The following is a 24,824-nucleotide window of genomic DNA, read 5'->3' on the forward strand; positions in this document are numbered from 1 at the left end:
TGGACAGCTATCGAGGTCCAACTATCCCTAGATGGAGAACGTGTTGGAAAAAAAGCTGGCATTTACGTCGTCATGACCTCGGAGACCCTACATGTACATCAGGCTTGTAAATGCTTAGACGAACCTGGTGTCAACCAAACAGAATCCGAAATGGACCCAGAAGAACAAAATCCGTCATTTACAAATAGGAACTGTCATTGTGTGACGGTGGAGTTTCATGGCAGACCATTGACCACACTGTATATTAAAATTCCAAGAGATGTTTCATTGGAGACTGGAATGATATCATCAATGCCTCTGCAACTACACTGCAATGGACAGACCCTCTTGGCATCACACTGTATGTGACCAGAGCTCTTGCATATTCCTTTTGTATTTTACAGTGTAAATATTTCTGTGACTTGTATACATGTATCCAAACGACAAAAATTAAAAATGTCGATCTAATAATCTCTTAGACGTGAGTTAATTTTATACTATACAGTTAAAGTACTTCTTTTAATACCCTTACCCACATGTCCCAGATCAAATACATAACACTTCCTCCTTCCAATTTTATAATGGTCCTGACTAGTGCACTTCCACCACAGCTATCAACATAACTGCCTTCGTCCAATGATTATTAAGTCACATAAATTTTTCTTAATGGAAAAGCTCTCGAAAAATTCATACTTGTATGAGAAGAAATAGACCAATAACTACACTAGAATATATACTAAACACAAAACAGATACTTAGCATTTAGCCAGAACAGACTAGAACGTTGCAAAAATATCCATTTCAATCTGTTCTACTGCAGTTCCATGCACACTCTCATCAAAGGCAACGGTATCAACACTCACGTGCCAGTTGTGTGCTTAGAAAATGACATCGCATGGAGGCAGTAGCTTGCTGGAACAGTTATAACTTTAGTACCTTCTTCGGAAGTGGCAGAATACAACTAGTTCCTTTACACGTTGTGCTATTCCAACTGTAGAGAGAGTTACGTGCTATCTGTGGTAACACGGAGAATGAAATAATAAACCCCTTCTGTAACCAAGTGCTATTTTCTAGCTGCATATTTATCGCTGGTGAGAGTAGCAATTATTTTTATTTTTCATTTTATTTTACTGTGTATGACAGGGCCGGTGGGAGAAGGTGTAATATTTCTGTTTCGCCATAAAACCGAGATCATTAGCCTTTATAAATCAGTATAAGAATACATTTCTTGATTCATGATTGTGAGAAGGATCGAATATGGTGTTTTAGAGACAATACACAACGGAATCTTTATTCTTTGAGGAACTGGTAGGGAGTCTACGTTTACGTCTATAAATTTTCAAGATCTACATCCATACTCTGCAAGCCACATTTTTTGTGTGTGGCAGAGGGTATTACACTCCTGGAAATGGAAAAAAGAACACATTGACACCGGTGTGTCAGACCCACCATACTTGCTCCGGACACTGCGAGAGGGCTGTACAAGCAATGATCACACGCACGGCACAGCGGACACACCAGGAACCGCGATGTTGGCCGTCGAATGGCGCTAGCTGCGCAGCATTTGTGCACCGCCGCCGTCAGTGTCAGCCAGTTTGCCGTGGCATACGGAGCTCCATCGCAGTCTTTAACACTGGTAGCATGCCGCGACAGCGTGGACGTGAACCGTATGTGCAGTTGACGGACTTTGAGCGAGGGCGTATAGTGGGCATGCGGGAGGCCGGGTGGACGTACCGCCGAATTGCTCAACATGTGGCGCGTGAGGTCTCCACAGTACATCGATGTTGTCGCCAGTGGTCGGCGGAAGGTGCACGTGACCGTCGACCTGAGACCGGACCGCAGCGACGCACGGATGCACGCCAAGACCGTAGGATCCTACGCAGTGCCGTAGGGGACCGCACCGCCACTTCCCAGCAAATTAGGGACACTGTTGCTCCTGGGGTATCGGCGAGGACCATTCGCAACCGTGTCCATGAAGCTGGGCTACGGTCCCGCACACTGTTAGGCCGTCTTCCGCTCACGCCCCAACATCGTGCAGCCCGCCTCCAGTGGTGTCGCGACAGGCGTGAATGGAGGGACGAATGCAGACGTGTCGTCTTCAGCGATGAGAGTCGCTTCTGCCTTGGTGCCAATGATGGTCGTATGCGCGTTTGGCGCCGTGCAGGTGAGCGTCACAATCAGGACTGAATACGACCGAGGCACACAGGGCCAACACCCGGCATCATGGTGTGGGAAGCGATCTCCTACACTGGCCGTACACCACTGGTGATCGTCGAGGGGACACTGAATAGTGCACGGTACATCCAAACCGTCATCGAACCCATCGTTCTACCATTCCTAGACCGGCAAGGGAACTTGCTGTTCCAACAGGACAATGCACGTCCGCATGTATCCCGTGCCACCCAACGTGCTCTAGAAGGTGTAAGTCAACTACCCTGGCCAGCAAGATCTCCGGATCTGTCCCCCATTGAGCATGTTTGGGACTGGATGAAGCGTCGTCTCACGCGGTCTGCACGTCCAGCACGAACGCTGGTCCAACTGAGGCGCCAGGTGGAAATGGCATGGCAAGCCGTTCCACAGGACTACATCCAGCATCTCTACGATCGTCTCCATGGGAGAATAGCAGCCTGCATTGCTGCGAAAGGTGGATATACACTGTACTAGTGCCGACATTGTGCATGCTCTGTTGCCTGTGTCTATGTGCCTGTGGTTCTGTCAGTGTGATCATGTGATGTATCTGACCCCAGGAATGTGTCAATAAAGTTTCCCCTTCCTGGGACAATGAATTCACGGTGTTCTTATTTCAATTTCCAGGAGTGTATTTCTAAAATGATTATTTCGACCAATCGCATTCCATTCGCGACTGGTGCGTAGTAAGAAAGATTGTTGGTGAACCACCGGATGAGGTCTGATATATTCCAGTCATTTCGCGAGAAACAAATGTATGAGCAACTAACACACGGGTAAGATAAATATATGGAAACACTGCGGGAAATGCATGTTTGAACAAAAATGCAGATGCTAACCAAGTCTATATGTTGCGCTGTTATACGCTGAAGAGCCAAAGAAACTGTACACCTGCCTAATACCGTGTAGGGCCCCCACGATCACGCAGAAGTGCCGCAACATGCCGTGGCATGGACTCGACTAATGTCTGAAGTAGTGGTGGGGGGGAATCACACCATGAATCCTGCAGGGCTGTCCATAAATACGTAAGAGTAAGGGGCGTTCGAGATCTCTTCTGAACACCACGTTGCAAGGTATCCCAGATATGCAGATAATAGTGTTCCTGTCTGGGGAGTTTGGTGGCCAGTGGAAGTATTTAAACTCAGAAGAGTGTTCCTGGAGCCACTCAGCAGCAAATTGTGGACGTGTGGGGTGTCGCATTGTCCTGCTGGACTTCCCCAAGTCCGTCGGAAATCACAATGGACGCAAATGGATGCAGGTGATCAGACAGGATGCTTACTTGTCACCTGTCAGAATCGTATCAGGGGTCCAATATCACTCAAACTGCACATGCCAAACACCACTACAGAGCCTCCACCAACTTGAACAGTCCTCTGCTGACATGCAGGGTCAATGGATTGATGAGGTTGTCTCCGTACACATACACATCCATCCGCTAGATACAACTTGAAACGAGACTCGTCCGAGCGGGCAACATATTTCCAGGCGTCAACAGTCCAGTGTCGATGTCGATGGGCGCAGGCACGGCGTAAAGCTTTGTGTCATGCATTCACCAAGCGTATACGAGTGGGCCTTCGGCTGCGAAAGCCCGTATCGATGATGTTTTGTTGAGTAGTTCGCACGCTGCCAATTGTTGATGGCCCAGCTTTGAAATCTACAGCAATTTGCGGAAGGGTTGCACTTCTATCACGTTGAACGATTCTCTTCAGTCGTCATTGATCCCGGTTTTGCAGGATGTTTTTCCGGCCGCAGCGATGTCGGAGATTTGATGTTTTACCGGATTCCTGATATTCACAGCACACTCGTGAAATGGTCGTACGGGAAAATCTCCACTTCATTGCTACCTCGGAGATGTTGTGTCCCATCGCTCGTGTGTCAACTATAACATCACGTTCAAACTCACTTAAATCTTGATAATCTGTCATTCTAGCTGCAGCAACCAATCTAACAAGTTCGCCAGACACTTGTTGTCCTGTGTTAGTGTTGCTGACTGCAGCGCCGTATTCTGCCTGTTTACATATCTCTGTATTTGAATATGTATGGCTATACAAGTTTCTTTGGCTCTTCAGTGTATTCGACCTCCTGTGCAATATCCACAATATTTTGCGAAATCCGTTGTGGTCAGAAAATTGACCTGTCTAGTTGTCAGTACGTTACGACGGTCTTTAGTGCATTCCAACGTCGGCAAATTGTTGGTGTTCGTGCGGTGGGGGCTTCCGTAACCAAGGGGGACGAAGTGTTTGGTTTTTCAAGAGGCTCCATATCGAAGATTTATAACTGCAGACAGGCAAAGCGGGAAACATCATTCGCTAAGTCACATCGTAGTCGAAAGTGTGTTTTGACATATCGAAGCAGACGGTCATTTAAGAGGAAAAATAAGATGACAGCAAATTCAGAAGTGACTATAGAACTGAACGTCGCACTTTGCCAACCCTGTCAGAACCAAAACGACACCAAGGGAGCTCCGTAATCAAGAAAACACAGGGCGAGCTGAAATTCCAAAATCACTCATCAGTGGTGTAGCTGAATCCATAAACCCTAAACGATGGAGCTGTGGAAGTAAGTCATTTGGTGGTATCAGTCTTGTTTCACACTGTTCAACTTCTGGCCGAATTTACGTACCAGGAATGAAACACGGTGGGAAGTCGGTTAAAATGTGGGTAGCCTCAACGCGATATTCTTCAAATTCGCATTACTGCCAAGGGTTACGCCACCATTGTGGCTGATAGGTCCATCTCATGGTACAATGTTTGTTCCCCAAATGTGGCGCTGTGTTCCAAGACGACAGGTATCCGTTCACACAACCCTCATCGTTCAGGCCTCGTTTCGTGAGCACCAGGATGAATTGTCATATATCTTCTGTCCATTCCAATCATAAAATCCCAATAATATTTAGCCTTTGTGGTCTACTTTGGAGGGAAGTGCCTGCGATCACTATCCTACTCCATTTTCGTTACCTTAGCTTGCGACTATTTTGCACGACAGTTGTGTAACATTCCTTTGAAAACAAAACAAGACGAGCGTTTATCCATTCCGAGACGACTGGGAGTTGTTTTTCATGCCAGGAACTTTACCAGACCGTATTAGAAATACTAATGTGTTGCCACTATAGTAGGCATATTCGTCTTGTGAGAAACAGCAGCTGTATTGTTCACATGACTTACGGGAATGCAGACGGGTGACGTCTTCGAGAACCGCCTATATTTCGACAGGAGCACGCACTGTCATTTTCACGATATAGCTGGAGCAAGTAAGCACTGTGCAAGGGAATTTAAGACCTCGGTTCTCAAATAAACTCTGGAAAGATAAAACAAACATTCTCTCTCTCTCTCTCTCTCTCTCTCACACACACACACACACACACACACACACACACACACACACACACACACACACAGTCACAGACACATATACACTTACACTCACATTGTAAACACTTGCACTGTCAGAAACCAAAGATGACCGACATCAGAAGTTATCGATTGTGAAATTAATCATCAACAGATGAGGTAGCATTAACTCTGTCCATCTGTTCTTTGACAAGAGAGAGAGAGAGCAGGATTCCATGCAGAATTTAAACAAAACGCACCATCTCTATTTATACGGTTACTTGCTAATTTAATTTCAGCTGCTTTATATTAACACTATCTCAGTAGGTGAAAGTGCATGCCAGAGTCCATAGGACCACCGGTGTCAAGACAACATTTAAGATAATTCTGATCCATTGTTCTGTTGTACATTAAATTACATGTAATCTAATTAAAAATGTGAAACTGAGACAGAACAATGAAGGAGAGTTATCAAAATAATGCGGAATGAGAGCTCACATAACTCCAGCAGTAAAGCATTTTGTGATACATTACCCCTCCCTGGTAGCGTGCACCACTGACAGCATAATGAATAACCGTTCATGCCACCCAGAGGTACGTAAGAAAGCCTTTTTTTTACACTGCTTGATCAATAGGATCATCAATCATCGTTTAGAACAAAATTAAGCTACCGAAAATTTATGTATACTAAAATAATAAGACTTCTAATATCAGCTACAGTAGGGCTAGAGTAACACAGAAAAGGAAATTACATTGATATTAGATGCAGACCAGAAGAAACGAATTGCATTGCCTTGCCTTATTATTGTGTTACACCAGACAGAAAAGTCCGTAATTTTCGTAAAATTCATCTGCATATCTTATATCCCACGGAGAACAAGACAGAGAAAACTGTCAGTCTCATCACCCACTGAAAAAAAATCCAGTCAGAAATTTGTATAACCAAATGTGGGTAATTTGAAAATTTCTGTGTGAGGCACACAGGTACATGTTTGTACAGAAGATTTTGTGTTAGTGAATATCGTAAATCCTGATTTTGAGCATATATTTGAAGTTGAGTTTTATAGAGCTTTCAGAGTATAGCGAAAATACGAACTCAATCAAAAAACTGTCTTAAAAATAAAACTTTTCTGAATTTTTTACGCATTTACTCTAATGTACCATAAGTGCACAGCTTTAAATATGTAAAACCCAGCCATTATGTATGTTGTCCATAAGTTGGTGATTCTTGATCGATTTAATGTACTCGTTACCTTAGGCCCACGTCAACCTGGATGCCAATAACAAATTTACTAATATTATCAGTTACAATCAGTGACTATTACCATCAAAAGTAACACAGAGAATAAAAGAGTTAAGTAAAAACAGCAACGGTTAAATTCGAATATTTGGAGAATCTGTGGACCTATATTACAAGGAACCACAATTTATTGGTTATCAGCCTCAGATAAAAACTGGAAAAATTGCCAAAAGATAGGAAATCAAGGAGATGGAAAAAGGATAAATGGAAAGTAGCAATGGATGTAGAGAGTTAAACAGGTGCGTTAAGAACCGGTTGAGTCAAGGAGGTGGAAGGAATACTGTAGAATGGATAGTTTTAAGAGATGAAATAGTGAAGGCTGTAGACGATTAAATAGTTAAAAGGGAAAGACACAGCAGATAGCGTAGGACAACACGAGCCACTGAATTTAACTGACAAAAAGAGAAAACATAGAAATGAAGCAGATGCAGGAGATGAAAGTGAATACAGACCTGTAAAAATATCTTTGAGAGAAAGCGCAAATCTGCTAAGCAGGTGCGGCTACAGGACAAATGCATGTCTGTAGAATAGTGGGTGATTAGGGTAGATTCCACATGATGGGAAACTAAAGAGACCTTGGGTGAGACGACATGCAGCTGTATGCATGTCAGACACTCAGATGGCAATCCAGTACTACACAAAGCAGGAAAATTAGGAATGTGGAAGTGATATAATCAAGGGCTTTACAGGGAATAAGAGCTTGAAGACAGTGCTATAGAATCTGTAGTGGACGCAAATGAATATGAGATAGTCGATATGGCACTGAAAGAATGAGTGCTGAAAGGCTTGAAGCACTGCACCCTGGAGTAGATGAAATTCCCTCACAATTATTGTCATAATTTGGATAGCCAGTAATAACGAAACTATTGCAACTAGTGTGCAACGTTTATGAGTCAAGTAGGGCACAGTAATTCCAGTTGCAAGGAAGACATGCGCTGACAAGGGTGAATATTACCGAGCAATGCGTTTAATAATTCATGATAGCAAAATACGTAAAGAAATTATTTACAAAAGGATGGAAAAATTGGTAGAAGCTGGCCCCGGAGAAGATACCGCGCCGGCCGGGGTGGCCGTGCGGTTCTAGGCGATACAGCCTGGAACCGCTACGGTCGCAGGTTCGAATCCTGCCTCGGGCATGGATGTGTATGATGTCCCTGGGTAAGTTAGGTTTAAGTAGTTCTAAGTTGTAGGGGACTGATGACCTCAGAAGTTAAGTCCCATATGCTCAGAGCCATTTGAACCATTTTTTTTTAAGATCCCGCTGTATTCCGAACAAACGTAGCACGCAAGCCAATACTGACTCTACGAAGTATCATACAACAAAAGGTTAAGGAGGACAGACCTACATAGCGTATGTAGAATTAGCGAAAGGTTTTGACAATACTGAGTGGAATACCCTCTTGGAGACTCTGAAGTAAGCCCGATTAAAGTACAGGGAGCGTACTGCTATTTACAGTATGTACAGAAATCAGACTAAGTTGTCGAAGTTCATTCGCCACCAGTAGACAACAACAAATATTTTTTAGAAACAAGAACTCTTAGTATTGTTTAATAACGAAAGTAGATGTGCAAAATGATGTATTTTATTTTATTCGTGTAGCAACTTATAACACTCTGCAGTTCAAATATAGTTTTTATTTCTTCAAACAAGTTACGGGAATGCAGCCGGGTGACGACGTCGACAGCTGTCGGTATATCGACAGCTGACCACCCTGTCATTTTCAAGACAAAACTCCAATAGTTAAGCCCTGGGTAAGTGAATTTGAAACCTCAGATTGCAGAGCAATTCCGGATACGTAACCCACACACATACTGTAAACACTGTCGCCACCACACAACCAAAGACGACCGATGCCAGACGTACCTCTAGTGAAAATTGCCAAACAACGTGTGTTGTAACATTAGCTCAGTGTGTCTGTCTTTTGACAAGGGAGGAAGAACGATTACACCCAGAATTTAAACGGAAGCTCCATTTATATTTACATAATTGCTTACTAATTTAATCGCAACCGTTTCCTTAATAACGCTATCCCAGTAGCTAGAAGTGCAGGCCAGAATCTCCTTGTTGTTATATACCACAGGGTGATCGATGCCAAGACAATGTTCTGCGACAGCTGATGTGTTCGGTTGTGTGTGACGCTTATGCTCAGTGCACCGGTTCTCCACGGTCCTGACAATCTGATGAGCTACAACAACTGCAAGGATTACAGCAGTTACGGGCCTTGCGCAAATCAAGGTCGTTCTTAACGGAACGTAAAAGGATTGTAATCTCAGATGGAGGTCGGAAAAAGCATTTCTTATCATGTTTTTGCAAAATACGATGAATCTTGTTGGAGACCTTCGTTTCGTAAAGCAGAAAGGCCGTAGACTTCGATGCCAATCCCGTGTTATCACCGCTCACCCGGTGCACGGTTGGTCAGTAGCGTAACGCACATCTGATCTGTCTTCACTAAGTTCTTTCAGATGCAAGATTACCTCAAGATGGCTTAACTCAGCTGACATACTCTCTGGGTCCGAGATGACATGGGTTCTGTGGACCAAGATGCAACGTACACCTACGCGCTCAGCTGAATTGTGACAACTAACAGCCTGTAGATACAGTTCAGTGTGTGCAGGTTTCGTATGAACGGCATGTCGCAACGTACGATCAGGATTCCTGCTGACCAACATATCGAGGAAAGGAAGGCTACCAACTTTTCCACGTTATGAAACGAGTATTCTGGCGTATTGAATTCAGGTGTTGTGAAATGTATCGTCTGTGTATTTGAAAAAGCCCGCAGTTTTCAAAGCTGCAGACTTTAAGACACGTTCTTGGAAGTCTTTGTGGTAAAGTGGCTAGTGATGCTACGTCAGGATCACGGGATCCCGGGTTGGATTATTGGTCGGGTCACCGAATTTTCCCTCCCAGGGACTGGGTGTTTGTTTTGTCCTCATCATCACGCGGGAAGTGGCGAGATTGGAACTGTTAAGATTGGGAACTAGTACGGGCGCTGATGACCAATATGTTGAGCGCCCCACAAACCAACATCATCATCATCATCGATGTCTTCAATAAACAAATTTGCAATAATAGGTGACAAAGCGCTTGCCATCACAACTCCATCTGTCTGCTCGTAGTAATGGTTGTTGAATATAAAGAAAACGGAAGTCAGCACATGCCACAATTCACTATCGATAAGTTCTGACGTCGGTCATCTTTTATTGAGTGATGACAACGGAAGAGTTTGCAGTGTCTGTGTGTGTGTTTGTTATCTTGGCGGAAATGTTCTGCAATCCGAGATTTTAAATTCACTCGAACAGCGTTTGCTTGCTTACAGCTTTGCCTTGAAAATGATAGGGTGTGCACCTGTCGAAATTTCGGCTGTTGTCGGCGACGTCACGCGGCTACATTCCCGTAAGTTGTTTGAACACTGTATGCGGCAGGATAAATTTAGGTCTTACTAGTTTTCACTTGACTGCACGTTTCACTTTAATTAACTGTTGGTATGCACTTGTAAAATTCCAGTAGTGACACGTTGCATGTTACATCAGAAACATGTTTCTCATATTCCCGCTGCATAACAGTTCGATGTGAACATTAAAGTCGTTCACAGTGCCGGCAGCATCACTATGATTTGGCCTGTATTGTCTTCTTCTTCTCCTTCTTAACCTTTTTCCCGTTTCTCTACGGAGTAAATTTTGCTATACGGGGATTTCCAGTGTTAGTGACGGTTGGCGGATGCCTTTTCTGACGCTGACGTAATGTCACCTCCCCCGCTCCAGTCCACGCTTGCCACCTACCCGGGACAACATCTGTGCACATCTTGAGTAAATCCATGTTCACGTGTGAGAAAGTTTCCAAAATTTTTGCGTAACGTGTATCTGAAGTGAGACGTGGGTACCAGCCCGGTATTTACCTAGCTGGATGTAGGAAACCGCCTAAAAACCACATCAAGGCTGCTCACTTATCCAGCGCTCGTAGTTAATCAGCGTGTTTTTATCATTTCAACACTGACCTACAGAACTTTCCCTGCAAAATAAAACTCTTCCTAGTCATTTATTACCTATAATATACAAACGCAACGCAGTCTGACTGCAAATAATCAACACAAAAGAATGGCCCTGAATTAGAAGAAATCCTAACAATAACCCATACATTTCATAAGTCACGTACCTCACAGGAAACCTCCATGAAATGCAGCAAGCAGCAACTACAGCCAGCTAAATAAAAGATTCTAACTACTATAGGCTTCAACTACTAATAGCTATGGGGTTAGGTAAGGAAAGATTCTGCAGATTTTACCTTAATCATGTGACATCCAGTTTCAAAAATTATGTAATCGTCAGTAATTCAATTTCCAAAACTTCAGCAAATACATCCAATATTATTTTACAATTCATGTCCAACCAATACTAAATATCCATGAAGAAAACAAATCCGATTTGTCCGCTCGCGGTTTAACACTGCTAACCTCCATCAATGTTAACTATTAACTTCCAACTGCGAGTCCTTCCAGCCACAGAGTCTCTTTTTCGAGAGCGCAGAGCGCTGTCAGTGATATTAAAGCGGTCTATGGCGCTGCCAACATACAAACATATAAACAAGCTGCTTACACACTGAAGACAAAGGGCTGTGATGGATTTAATGGAGTGTTTAGCAGAATGTTAAAGTAATACGCTGCACATGTTGGCCCTGTATTCGTAATTTTTCCTTTAACTGTAGTCAGTTTTCTGATCGATTAAAGTACTCGGTAGTAAAGCCGCTTTATAAAACGTGTGAAAGGGGTAATGCAGATAATTTTAGACCTATTTCTATGTCATCAGTGTTTGCTAAAGTTATGAAAAAGGCTGTGTAAGTAAGGATAATTAATCATTTTACTTCACATAATTTGCTATCAAACGTACAGTTCGGATTTAGAAGTGGTTCAACAACTGAAAATGCTATATTCTCTTTTCTCTGTGAGGCAGTGGACGGTTTAAACAAAAGGTTTCGAACGCTAGGTGCCTTTTTTGATTTAACTGTGACATTTGTGTTGATCACAATATATTGCTCCAGACGTTGGATCATTATGGAATACTGGTAGTAGCTCACAATTGGTTCACCTCTTACTTTTACAACATACAGCAAAAGGTAATTATTCACAGAGTTGAGAATGGCTATGGTGTGGCGTCTGAGTGGGGCACAGTCAATTGGGGTCACTCCTGTTCCTTATTTATGTAAATATGTGCCTTCGAGTATCACAGGTAATTCTAAAGTATTTCTGATTGCTGATGACACTAGTCTGGTAGTAAGGGATGTTTGGTGCAGCGTTGGCTCTGTTTCAAGTACTGCAGTTTATGACATACGTTAATGGCTTGAAGAAAATAAACTAACGCTAAATCACAGTAAGTTTTATATTTTCTAACACACAGTTCAACAAAACCCGACGTTTTAATATCACAGAATGGGAATATGTTTAGTGAAACTGAACAGTTCAAATTTCTTGGTGTTGAGATAGATAGTAAACTGTTGCAGAAAACCCACGTTCAGACTCTTGTTCAAAGACTTAATGCTGCCAATTTTATTGTTCGAACGGTATCTGAAGTAAGCGACAGTTCGACACGAAAAGTAGTCTACTTTGCTTATCTTATTTCCATTCGCTTATGGTATTATACTTTTGGGGTTACTCTTCCCATTCTGAAAGGATATTTCTGGCTAAGAAATGAGCGGTTCGGGCAATAATCGGTGTTACGTTCGCAAACTTCTTGTCGACCCCTGTTCACAAGTCTGGGTATTCTGATATTCGCCTCCCAATACACATACCCTTTACTGTCGTTTCTTGTTAACAATATCAGCGTATTCCCAAGAATTAGCAGCTTTCATTCAGTTAATACTGGGTAGAAATCTTATCTGCATTTGAATCGGACTTCCTTGACTCTTGTGCAGGAGGGTGTGCAGTATACTGCTGCATCCATTTTCAGTAAGCTACGACAAGAATTAAGAAATGTTAGAATTAATGCACGCGTTTTAAAACGGAAACTGAATAGTTTCCTCATGGGTCACACCTTCTGTTCTGTCGAGGAGTTCCTCGAAAACTTAAACTGATTCCTGTGTTGCGTTGTAGATTGCTTTTACAGAAACTTAAGGTTTGTCTTCTTTTGGGTTCACAGACACTTTATTTTATTCGTTATTTCATTTATGTTATAATTTCATGTACTGACACGTTCCATGATAATGGAGATTTGATCCTCAATTAGGTCCCTTGGAAGCAGATGTGTAAAATAAAAAACACAAAAAATACATCTCTTCGACGACGTGCAGCCTACTTTGCTTATGTCTGATGGCGATGCCACGTTGATTTGATCATACTGGAATAATTTAAGGCTTCATCCGTTTTTTCACTGATGTCTCGACATATTTTTATGCTCATATTTGCTTTTTGTATGAAATCAGTATCTTATTTCATAGTTTATTGTAATTGTAGTATTCCAGTTGTAAAACTTTTTTGTCTTTCCCCGTGTCCTTTGTGTTACGCCATTGTCAAACGACTTCCCATGGGAAATCTTCGTTTGCTCTAAAAAGGGCTTCGGGATATCCGTATGTTCCGGTGGTCTGTGAGTAGACCGATGCCTGTGAAGAGTTTGACCCCGAATGGAGTAAGATGTAACCCGAGAAATAATAAAATTGTTGCGCATAATCCATTGAAACAACCACAAATTGTGGTGCCATTGTAAGCGCACATTTCTTCTGTAACGGATTTCAAGTCCGTATCTTATTAGTCCTGAGTTGTGTAATAGTTGTGTTAACCAAATTTTTGAGGGAAGCTTTAATCAGTTATTGAATTGTCTGAGAGTACGTTATCTCTGTAGTACCTACTTCCTTTTACTGTCCGATAGATTCGAGCCGTTGGGCTCATCTAAGCTCTTATTTTATTATCCTGCACTTTGTTTTCCAATTAAGTGGTCTTGTTTTTAATTAAATACTGAATTGCTAGTAATGACCTAAAACGCTGCCCTGAAGGATTTAATTTAATAAGTTACATCTTGAACATCTGTTTGAGACTTACCAGATATGTATGCGTATGTGATTTACTATTTCCAAATTCTTCTTTAACTGGTCCTGATACTGCTTTTCTAAATTTATTTTTAAGTCAAAGAACCTTGGCCATAGTGGTAGTTTTTCTTTATCTTAATAGTGCTTGATCTGAATTAGTTGATTAATTTTGGATTTTCTTTGATTGGTTTTCAATATTTCTCTGGTATATGATGGTTTGGGATGCCATTTTTTTTTCATAGAAGGTTCCCTTTGGTTGTTATCTGCTGCATCCTTAAAGCACAGTGCTAAGCCGACGATATTTTACGCCTCTCTTTGTTGCCCTTTTTACCAAGCCATCCTGGGCTTGCATTTCAGCAAAATAATGTCTGTCTGCACACTGTGAGAGTTTCTACGGATTATCTCTGTCCTTGCAAAATCCTAGCTAGGCAAGCAAGGTCGCCGGATCTTTCCCCAACTGTGAGCCTGTGAAGCATTATTAGCAGGGCCCTCCAACCATCTCGGGATTTTGACAATCTAACGCACTAGGTGGACGGAATTTGGCACGATATCCCTCAGAAGGACATATAACAACTGTCTCAATTAATGCCAAGCCGAATAATTTCTTCCATAAGGGCAGAGATCGACCGACGCGTTACTGACTTGCTGAATTCCGGAAGCTCTTTCTGCTGAATAAATTTATCCAGTTTTTCTCAAATTGTAATCATTTGTTTGTCTCAATATCTTAAACATGGCTGCAATTCAGCAACTGAACACACTTGAAGAAGTTGAAGAAATCAGCTAACCAGTTTCGATATTTATAAAACTATCTCGTTCAGGAGTGAGCCCCATGTAGTGTATATACGGATGCATTTGTGACAGTGGTCCTTTGCAAATAGTGCTCTAGCTTCTGCAAGCTCAATTTACGTACACTATTACTCTGTCAGCAAATGTATTGGAGAGTTTATACGTAATGTATATCTGTAAATTTATTGCGTTACTAGTAGCCGTGTAGAAATTTTGATAACAGGTATGACCTTAAAGTTAATAAGCAATGTAAAAAAGTTTAAACTGATGTCAGACTATGTGAAAGCTTTCGTTATTGTATTAGGAAACGCCTTCAGTCAAGAAGAAATTAGTGCAACAACTTTTAGCTGACAGAACAGTAGGCTGAATGCAGTAACTTACGATTTATATTTTGTTTTAACTACAGCTTTCTAAGAAAATTTTAATTTTCAAATTGATGTTAATTAGAACGATATCAACGATTGGTTCTATAATCGTAAACGTTAAACTGAAATCAGACACGAAAAGAAATTGTCAAAATTTAAGGACAGGATACCAATATATAATTATAAAGTTACAGAAAAAATTTAGAAAATAGCATCAATTTTTTGAAAGAGTATTAAATTAAACTCAAATTAACTTTTCGGAGGAAGGAGGCCTAATTGCACAAAATGTTTTAAAGTACAATGTAGCCACAGGCTTAGTGACTACAGTAACATATGACTTGGTGGTTGACCTTAAAATTGGACTAGATAGTGCTGAAGTTGATGAGGTCCAATAAGTTTGGGTGGCTCATAACTGTAAGAATATCATAGAAAAATAAATGGCAGCTACAAGTAGTATTTGCACTAAGAAAAAGAAAGTGATTAATAATAATAATCGTAAATTGAAAAATAGTTATGCTTTAATAAATAAAGCCGATAAAGTAAGTACAGTTGTTGTGGCCTATGAAATTGAGTATATGGATTAAATGTTTGAATTTTTTTGAGGAAAATGGTATCGCGGAAATTAGTGCAGACCCCACCGCCAATCTGCAGAAAGGAATTCGGAACTGTGTAAAAATGCTGAAAACATTTTCGGAAAATTTAGAAAAATGTTTGTGAACGTGAATCCAAAGCCTCCCGTTTCAAGAAGGCAGTTTAAGCTTCACAATTAGCAACACCCTATCAGCCCGATCGTAAATAGTATAGGGATAGCTCACTAGAAGTTAAAAAGGCAAGGACAAGGTAAACTCAAGGGATCTTTTTTTTCTGACTATCCTTTTTCCGTTAAAAATAGGCAAGATCGTATTAGTGAAATGAAAACGCTTAAGTGCACTGCTCATGCTAGGTCGTTGTCCCATGACATTACACGCTTGTACATGAACGTTCCTATTGACGTGATACTTGAAATCACTGAAAAGTACCTTCTTTAAGAAGATCGTCATTTTGTTTTAATGTGATTATTACGTTAATCAACAGCAGAAAGACGCAGTGCTTACGTGTATATATATGGCGCCCTCTGCATTCCAATTTTTCCTTGTCGCTTAAGCTTCCATAGTGTCAAGCGGAAATTTTTCTTTTTAGCGAGGTTGTTGTAGCTCATACTTGGTCTTCTTTCCCAATAAATTTGTAACAGTGATCCTCTGTGAATAGAACTCTCTAGCTTCTGAACGCTGAATTCACGTACAGCATTGCTCTGTCAACAAAAGCATTAGAGAATTTATAATGTATGAATGTATACATTTATAATGTATAACTGTATATTTATTTTATTATTAGTAGCCATGCAGAAGAAATTTTCATTCTTACTTTAACGTAAATTGTTTTTTAACACAAGCAACGCGTAGATCTTACGCGCATGTATTAAGCGCCCTCTGCATCCCAATTTTCCCCCACCGCTTGAGCCTGTACTTTCGAAAAGTTGGCCATTGTCTTTGACATGGTGAATATTTATATTATGCAAATATTTTATTCTCTGTACTCCTTTCATAATTTATGTACACAGGAGGTTTTACCAGTGGCCAAATACATTTGCGCATTTATTCTGACGTACTCTGGAAGTAATCTGGCTCCTGTCTTAGGCCATTGACGTGATGTTTCTGGGCCTTATATCAAAATTTTATACATGACAAAGGCCGCTCGGCTTCAGCTAATGTAATATACCAACATGTGATGTAACAAGTGAGTAAGTTTAACTCACAAATATTAATATTTTAATATTATGTAAAAGTAGTTTGTAACCGTGTCTATACATTTTTAGTGCCCACTCCTTCTGAAGAAGATATATTTATAAATATCAAAACCTAGGTCAAGGGCTAAATAAACCTCTGGTTTGCAACTGTTTGGCTGATTTTTTTCAGTATCTTCATTTGTTTGTCTCTGCATGTACGTCACGTCTAATGATTTCCGTCCCATTCGAAATACTCTTCTTTAGTGCGTCGTTTCTTTGTCTTAGAGTGTAAATTGTTTAGTAGTTTCCTAACAGAACTGTTACCGACCGGAATCGATAGTCTGATGATAATTTGCTTCCGATAATTTACCAGAAATAAAGAAAGAATTTACGGGGTGAATATAATTTTTGTTTTTGGTATTTTTGGTTTTCCGGTACCATAACACAGCGCTACTTTACTTGCAAAGTGGTAAAATACATTATAGATCAGCAGACGTAACGAGAACGTTAGAACGGTGGCGCGCGGAACACGTAAATCGCCGAGTGCCAGTCAGAGTAGGCCTTCCGTATTAGGAAGCGGCTCCAGAACGGGAAATTCGTGATGGAAACGTGGGCGGGCAGCATTTCAAACTCGCCTTGCTTAATATTCCCATGGGAGAATTTCCAGTGATGGTATGTGAGTCGTTTATCATTTCGAATCAGTTACTATTGAGTCACTATACATCTAAATACAAACAAGTCTACATTTATGAATATGAATGTTTCCCAATTTTGTAACATAACATATATGATAAAGTATTATCAAGCAGTTGACAAATCGAAATGAGCACTATACCACGGAATGTCAATAACTAAGGTACACCACCAAATCACTTAAGTCATTGTTTTGGTGGCTGACTCCATTCTGCATCAGTGTCTAGCTGTGCTCCGATGCTTTTTCTATCGAGAAAGATAACCGAGAAACTATTTCGTTTGCGAAGCTCTTTTACAATTCACTCAATACGCTATCTCGTGTTTATACCCTTACCACAGTTATAAATAAAGAAAAAGAAAAAAGTATTGTCCATGAGACAAATTTGGATCATTTATACAACCAAACTATTGTAATGGGGTTATTATAAAAGATACTTCACTGAATATATTTTCCGTCCATATCAATAGCTATGCGATCTGTAAGCTTCATAAGAAATCGGAACTATTGTCTTCTGGATCTTAGATTAGGAAAAGTATCTCTACTGTAACTGAAGGTAATTAGAGACACAGCATCAGAGGAAGGTTTCTAGCGACGGGCCACCAAAATAAAATGTATAATAAAACTCCAGAATGGGATTTTCACTCCGCCGCGGAGTGTGCACTGATATGAAACTTCCTGGAAGATTAAAACTGTGTGCCGGACCGAGATCCCAACTCGGGACCTTTGTCTTTCGCGGGCAAGTGCTCTACCAACTTTTTTTTTAATCTCATTTTGTTCGCTTTCGTTCGTTGCATCTGCTCGTGGCGGACGTCGTAATACACCCGTTTCAGTTCGTTGGTGAGCCATTAACTAAGCGTTTTTTTTTATGCAGATGGCAGCTAACCCTCTGACCGAACACGCTGAGTTACCGTCCCGGCGCCAACTGAGCTACCCAAGCACGACTTACGCCCCATCCCCACAGCTTTATTTTTGCCAGTACCTCGTCTCCTACCTTCCAAACATTACAGAAGCTCTCCTGCGAACCTTGCAAAACTAACAGTCCTGAAAGAAAGGATATTGCGAAGACATGGCTTAGCCACAGCCTAGTGGATGTTTCCAAAGGTCCCGAGTTCGAGTTTCGATCCAGCACACAGTTTTAATCTGCCAGGAAGTTTTATAATGAAACTATCGGAGATTTTAACTAATATTTTATTTTCAGCTTAGGCTGACCACTATCTTTTGCATTTCATCTTAGTGGACACAGAAGTAGTAAATATTTACTGTTAATGAACTAATTGAGAATTAAAAACATACGTGTCATCGGCACAATCAAGGAACCTTGTTTCCTTCATTGAGCCAGACAGATTCCCATTTTATTTCTTTTTTTTTTTTTTGCTTTTTTTTAAATTTTGGGATTTTGTTGTTGGTATCTGAACCTAAAAAAACATGTATTCGCAACCAAGGAAGCTGAAATTGAAATGTCGCCTTAGAAGATAAAAAAAAAAACGCATATGACTAATTATCAAAGTAATGGAAACCCTTATTTAAATTTTGTTCTTAGTGATCTGCTTAGATATTAGACACAATTCGAAGTGACCCATTCAAGGTAACTCCAACAACATCGCTTAACAACAGCAAATCTCCGCCCATAACTTTGTACTGTGAATGTGTCAAAATGGTGCGAACTGCTTGTACTTTCCAGTGATGGCTGCAGATATTTTATCAGTATAACTACAATGTTTCGACCATTAATACTAGTCACTTACAAGTACGTAATGGTAAACTTATCTTCTTTCAGTGTTCCTTTTTGTCTTGGGGGAACAACTCACCTTTAAGACGACGATTTTTTGCAGCACGGAATACACTGAATAACCGCTAGAATGCTCCTATTGTCGATATCTATAGAGAAATCGAGTGGTCCCATCGATGGAGCTGGTCCATCGATAGCACCTTTACCCTATCTCAGATGGAAAGTGGCAAGGAATGAGTTGTTCCTGGTCTGACTTAGGAAGCATCCTGAAATCGTATGAAGTGATTTAGGAAACCGACTAAAACCAATTCATGATAGATGGTTGAAGTGGCTCTAAGCACTATGGGACTTAACATCTGAGGTCAGCAGTCCCCTATACTTAGAACTATTTAAACCTAACTAACCTAAGGACATCGCACACATCCATGCCCGATGCAGGATTCGAACCTGCAACCGTAGCAGCAGCGCCTAGAACCGCTCGGTCACAGCGGCCGACAGTTCATTTTAGTTAACCAGGTATGTCATCTCCGTCTCTCAATAATTCTTATTTCTACGCGGGTCAGTTTATAGTTGAGGATTATTTGCATTCGGCGAAGTTCAACTCAGGAATTTCTATTCAAAAATGATGCAGCTAAAATTACCTGCTTTTCATGAAGTTGGAGAGAAACATTTTTGGTTCTTGAAGTATGGTAATTACATATTTCAGCTTGGTTTTATTTGTTGGAACTTAAGTATTTTTTAGATATTTGTACAACGGCATAACTGTCGAGATCGTGCTGCGTAATGGAATGTACTGTAAAATGTACTTAATCTCTGTACCATTCGTTTGTAGTACGTGACGCAGTATTCTGGATAATTGGAGTGGGACCTAATTCACATATTCAGGTGGACGACAAATAATGGAAAACATATATCTCAGTTTGTGGTTTCCGATGTATGAGAAGCGATATGTGTATTAGATTAAAAGTGTCAGCAACTAAACTTGATTTTGATTTTACTTAATGAGGTGAAACCATGACAATGCAGTTGAGTCGTGCTCTCATCGAATCATCAGCGATTTCCCCAAAGAATTTCCGGTGAATGTTGCCATATATGCTTGTACAATATCAAATTTGATTTAATTCTGTATTCTTAAGCTGGACTTTTGATCTGTCTCTAACGTCATCTATTGTAAGGTGATGTTAAAGCACCTGTTCTTTCGAATTACTGTGGTAGTTGCAATAGTGAATAAAATGATGCCGGTAAGTACGAATGGATTTGACCACGTCTGCGAGAAGATGGGGATATAGAATGCAAACAAATTATATTCTGAACGCAGTTAATTGGCTACAGTTTCCGCCTGTGAGCACGCATGGAAATCGTAAATATTAGCTGGTTTAAAAAAAATTAAAAGCAAACATATAACGTGCAAAAGACTCCAGCTATCGTTGGCAGGATGCTGCAATTAATATACTCAGGTTCAGGGTGGTCGTTTTGAACGTACTGTCCAATTTTCCGTAACGATACTAAAAATGAGTATGAAATTCATGTGTTTGTGTAGCAAAGGAAAAGTTGTTATTTCCATATTTCTTCGGACATTCTACGTAATGAGTTGAAAAGTATAAGCAGTAACACGAAATATAACATGGGGATACTGAAATGCGAGTGGATGAGTATTTCAGTATTTCACCTTACATTTGGAACAACGATTTTTTATGCACTGTAATACTGCGAAAACAGAAACGTTTTTTTTAAATCCCTTCGAATTAGTAATAATTGTAACTTTTCGTGAAAAATTACTCTGAAAACCCAGCAAACTATTTTTCAGCTTTATCTCATTTTTATCGATTTGGAATACTGTGGAAAACCGTATTTCACTCAACTGTTGCTTGATTAACTGGTGGTAGCGACACTGGAGGCTTCGGAAGAAAAGCTAATTTCAGTGTTATAGTTCAAAGTTCCGTGGACTGCTTAGTCATTACAGGCTAGATGCGTAAAATAAGAAAGGATGTCCAAAAAGGCTTACAAGAGCAATCGTGGCATGCGAGCTTCACCGGAAATGAGCTACTTTGTATTAACCATTTCTTCATCTTCTTGTGTACTAAAAGTTCGTAATTATAAATATGTTGGTGGACCATATATAGAAGGAGCCTTGTTTCTTCCGAGAAAGGAAACAGTACGTGCATAATGTGAGAACGGCAGCAGACTGTGATACAGCAGAAACACTTCGAGACGCCTATGAGCTCCTGCCGTTGTGAGGGTAAGTCCCCTGATGAACTGCATTCTATTCTTGAGGGATATGATATATGAAGGGGCAGTGAAATGAAAAAGAGACAGATGGGAAAAATTCCGCGAGTAAACTCCTTATTGTCCGCCCGGCTAGGTACGAGATCTAACGCGCTGCTTCCCGAGCGAGAAGGCGTGCCGGTCCCCGGCAAGAATCCGCTCGGCGGATTAGTGTCGATGTCCGGTGTGCCGACCAGCCTGTGAATGGTTTTTAGGTGGTTATCCATCTGCCCCGGCGAATGCGGGCTGGTTCCCCTTATTCCGCCCTAGTTACACTACGTCGGCGATTTCTGTGAAGTCTCCTCGTACGTGTACACCATACTTACTCTACTAAGAAAACCTGAGGGGGAACACTCGTCTAGTATGAGACGTTCCCGGGGGAGGGGTGGGGGGTCCACTGGGGACCAAACCACACATACTACCCTGGGTTCAGTGTGGGGCGGTGATGCGGTGGGTTGGCTGCTGTGGTCTGTTGTGGAGTTGTGAACCACTGAGTGATACGGCGGGACGAAACCTCTCCGTCGTTTGTAGGTCACCGGTTCAATACACAATACACAACATACAAACTCTTTGTTATTTCAAAACTAATCTGCATAACTCTTAACACATTCACTCCACTGTGAGACACGATGCTCATTGTCGTCATGAAGAAGGGCTTGTGATTGCCTACAGTACCGTGATTGTACCCAGGCATGCATCACTTCATCCGAAAAAGGTCGACGGCTATGAGTATCTTTCTCCAAGGCTCCAAAAATAAGCGAATCGCATGGTGAGAGACCGGGACTGTGTGGAGGATGTGTAAGGAATTCCCAGGAAAACTTCTACAGCTGAGTCGAAACAAGCTTTGCAACACGTGTGCAGTCATTATCCTGCAACAATATCGTGCCGTCCATCGACATTCCTGGGCTTTTAGATTTGATGGCGCACTTTAATTTTTACAAAATGTCCCCGTACCGCTGTGAGTCAATTTTGGCGGCGACATACAGAAACTCAATGAGCAGCTGGCCCTTGAGGCCTCTTGTTTCAAGCACGCTGCAGAAGTTTCTCTAAGAAGCCCTTATGCATCCTCCATACAGTTCTGATGTCTCCCGACATGACTTCGACATTTTTGGAGCCCTGAAGAAAGACATTCGTGGCCGTTGATCTGCTTCGGACAAAGAGGTGCACCTCCGGGTACAATCATGGTTCCGTCGGCAACCACAAACGTCTTTGAATCGGGGCATTGACCATCTTGTCTCACAGTGGGATGAATGTATTAACAGTTACGGTGATTACTTTTGAAGTAATAAAGTCGCTTTTTTTTTTATCAGACTCGTATCCATTTCACTGCCCTTTATAAATTCTTACAGGACATGAATATTTCCGACATATGCAGAAAGGGACATGGTAACTGTGGCTGCGATGAAACTGGAATCGTTCGTCACTGTAATGATTTCATAGACATCATTGAATAGGGCCTACGAAAGGGCTGAAATATGAAACTGAGGATCAAACAGCATCACACGGAACGAATGAAAGTGGCATAAGTCAGTCAACGTAGCCGAGAAGTTATCCTGGAGAGAACTGCATATTTATGTTCAGAGGTAAGAAAGAAGCAGCCCTGATTCGACACGAAGAAATTTATGTGAGCGAAGATCGCAGCGCAGGCATGTGGTGGGCTACATATGACGAGGTGAGAAGCGTTGGGGAATTCCAGGACTTACCGCTTGTATCAACCCCGGGGGCGTCGTCCGCGACATGTTGCAGAGAAGATTGGGTAACTACCGTTGGCGCGTCGTACCTCCTTATTGGGGTCGTGGAGGCAGCTTCAGAGCCAGGCGTACGGGGCTGACGGCGGCACCGAGTGTTGTAGATCACTGACTACTTTTAAGGAACTGCAGAAGTTACAGGATGCGACTTCTTTCAATCAAAATCTACCAAATTCCAGAAAATCGATGGCAGTGCTGTATGCAATAAACCTGGTGGAATCTATTTTAAGGAAACGAACAGACAAGAAAGAACAGAGATCACAGTTGGTACGTAGAACGTAGTTAGTACATTGATATATTAGTTAATACGTTGTGTTATTTTAGTAAGCAATAAATTACCTGGAAACTGTTAGCAATTAAGACTACAAGGTAACACTTATTATACGGAATAAAAGGTTAGTCTGCTTTAGTTTCTAGATAACACACTTGTACATATACCAGCTACAAATGAATTAATAAATAAGTTCTGCCTTCCAACCAACCTTCCAACCAATTGACGGACAATAGTCATACCGATTGAGAGACGCCGGCTTCGCCTACCTTTTAACGACAAGTCGGCCCTCACAAAGCACTGTCCGAGACACATGTGATGAGATACGGATAGGCCACAGTCGCTGACGTGATCGCCTCCGCCGCTGCTGCCACGTGCCCTAGAGCGAGGACCGCGGAAAGAATGCCTCACCCGCAGGACCATCAAATTTTTCACCAACCGGAAATTCTGGTCAACAAAGAAATACTGCACTTCACTAGAAGCGGAGGGGTGGGTCCAGTATCAAGCTACTTGTGCTTCCTCAACAACAAAATGCCTCCCTACTTCACGCTTACCTCAAGACGGAGACCCAATTATAGTGTCCCTCTCCCAAAAGCCATAAATATAGTTAATTAAAGTGTAGTTATAATGTCAATAAAGAATCCTTACAGTAAAGTGTTCTTCAGCTAAAGTCCAATTAGGAAAATGGGTTGTACTCGGGAGGCCCACCCTCTTACTGAAGCATTGATGATGAAAAAAAGAAAAGAAAAAGATGATGACATGTCTGCTCGCTGAAATATTACGCCCGTTGGACAATGTGAACCACGGGTACACCCGTGGACTTTTCGATACAAAAATGTGCCTGGAAAAACTGAAGAATCACATTTTTGTCAACAAAATTCTTCTGGGTATGTGACCGCATGTCAATGAGTAAAATTCTCCGACATATCAACCACTTTAGGGTAGGTTAACAAAATCACCCTGAGGAAGGCCATTTGCAACAGTGGCCGAAACGTTGGAGAATTTTACTCTTTGACAATGTGGTCACATACCCAGAAGAATTTTAATGGCTGGGGTAACAATGACTCCGGAAGCCTACGCTTACAGACATATCTCTCTTCTCGATTATGTCCAGTCGTCGGTAATCCACAGAGAAAAGCAATGTGCAGTCCTTTTTTTTATTAGCGCCTTAGTGGATGATCAAGGCCTGTGCGTTACCTGTAGTGGTAGCGGGGAAACGATTGTCTGTCGGTGACACTAAGTTGCTCTTCCTCGACTGGATTGACTGTCCCTACGCGCATACCTTTACGGATGAGTTGAAGCAGCTCCTGAAAATTTGTGATCCAAGGTTCTCATTGGTCACCTACAGTGCTTATGATCGTTGCTGGCATGTAGGTTTCCTTTGTGAGTAGCAT

This window comes from Schistocerca piceifrons, chromosome 8, assembly GCF_021461385.2.
Source record: "Schistocerca piceifrons isolate TAMUIC-IGC-003096 chromosome 8, iqSchPice1.1, whole genome shotgun sequence".
NCBI lineage: Eukaryota > Metazoa > Arthropoda > Insecta > Orthoptera > Acrididae > Schistocerca > Schistocerca piceifrons.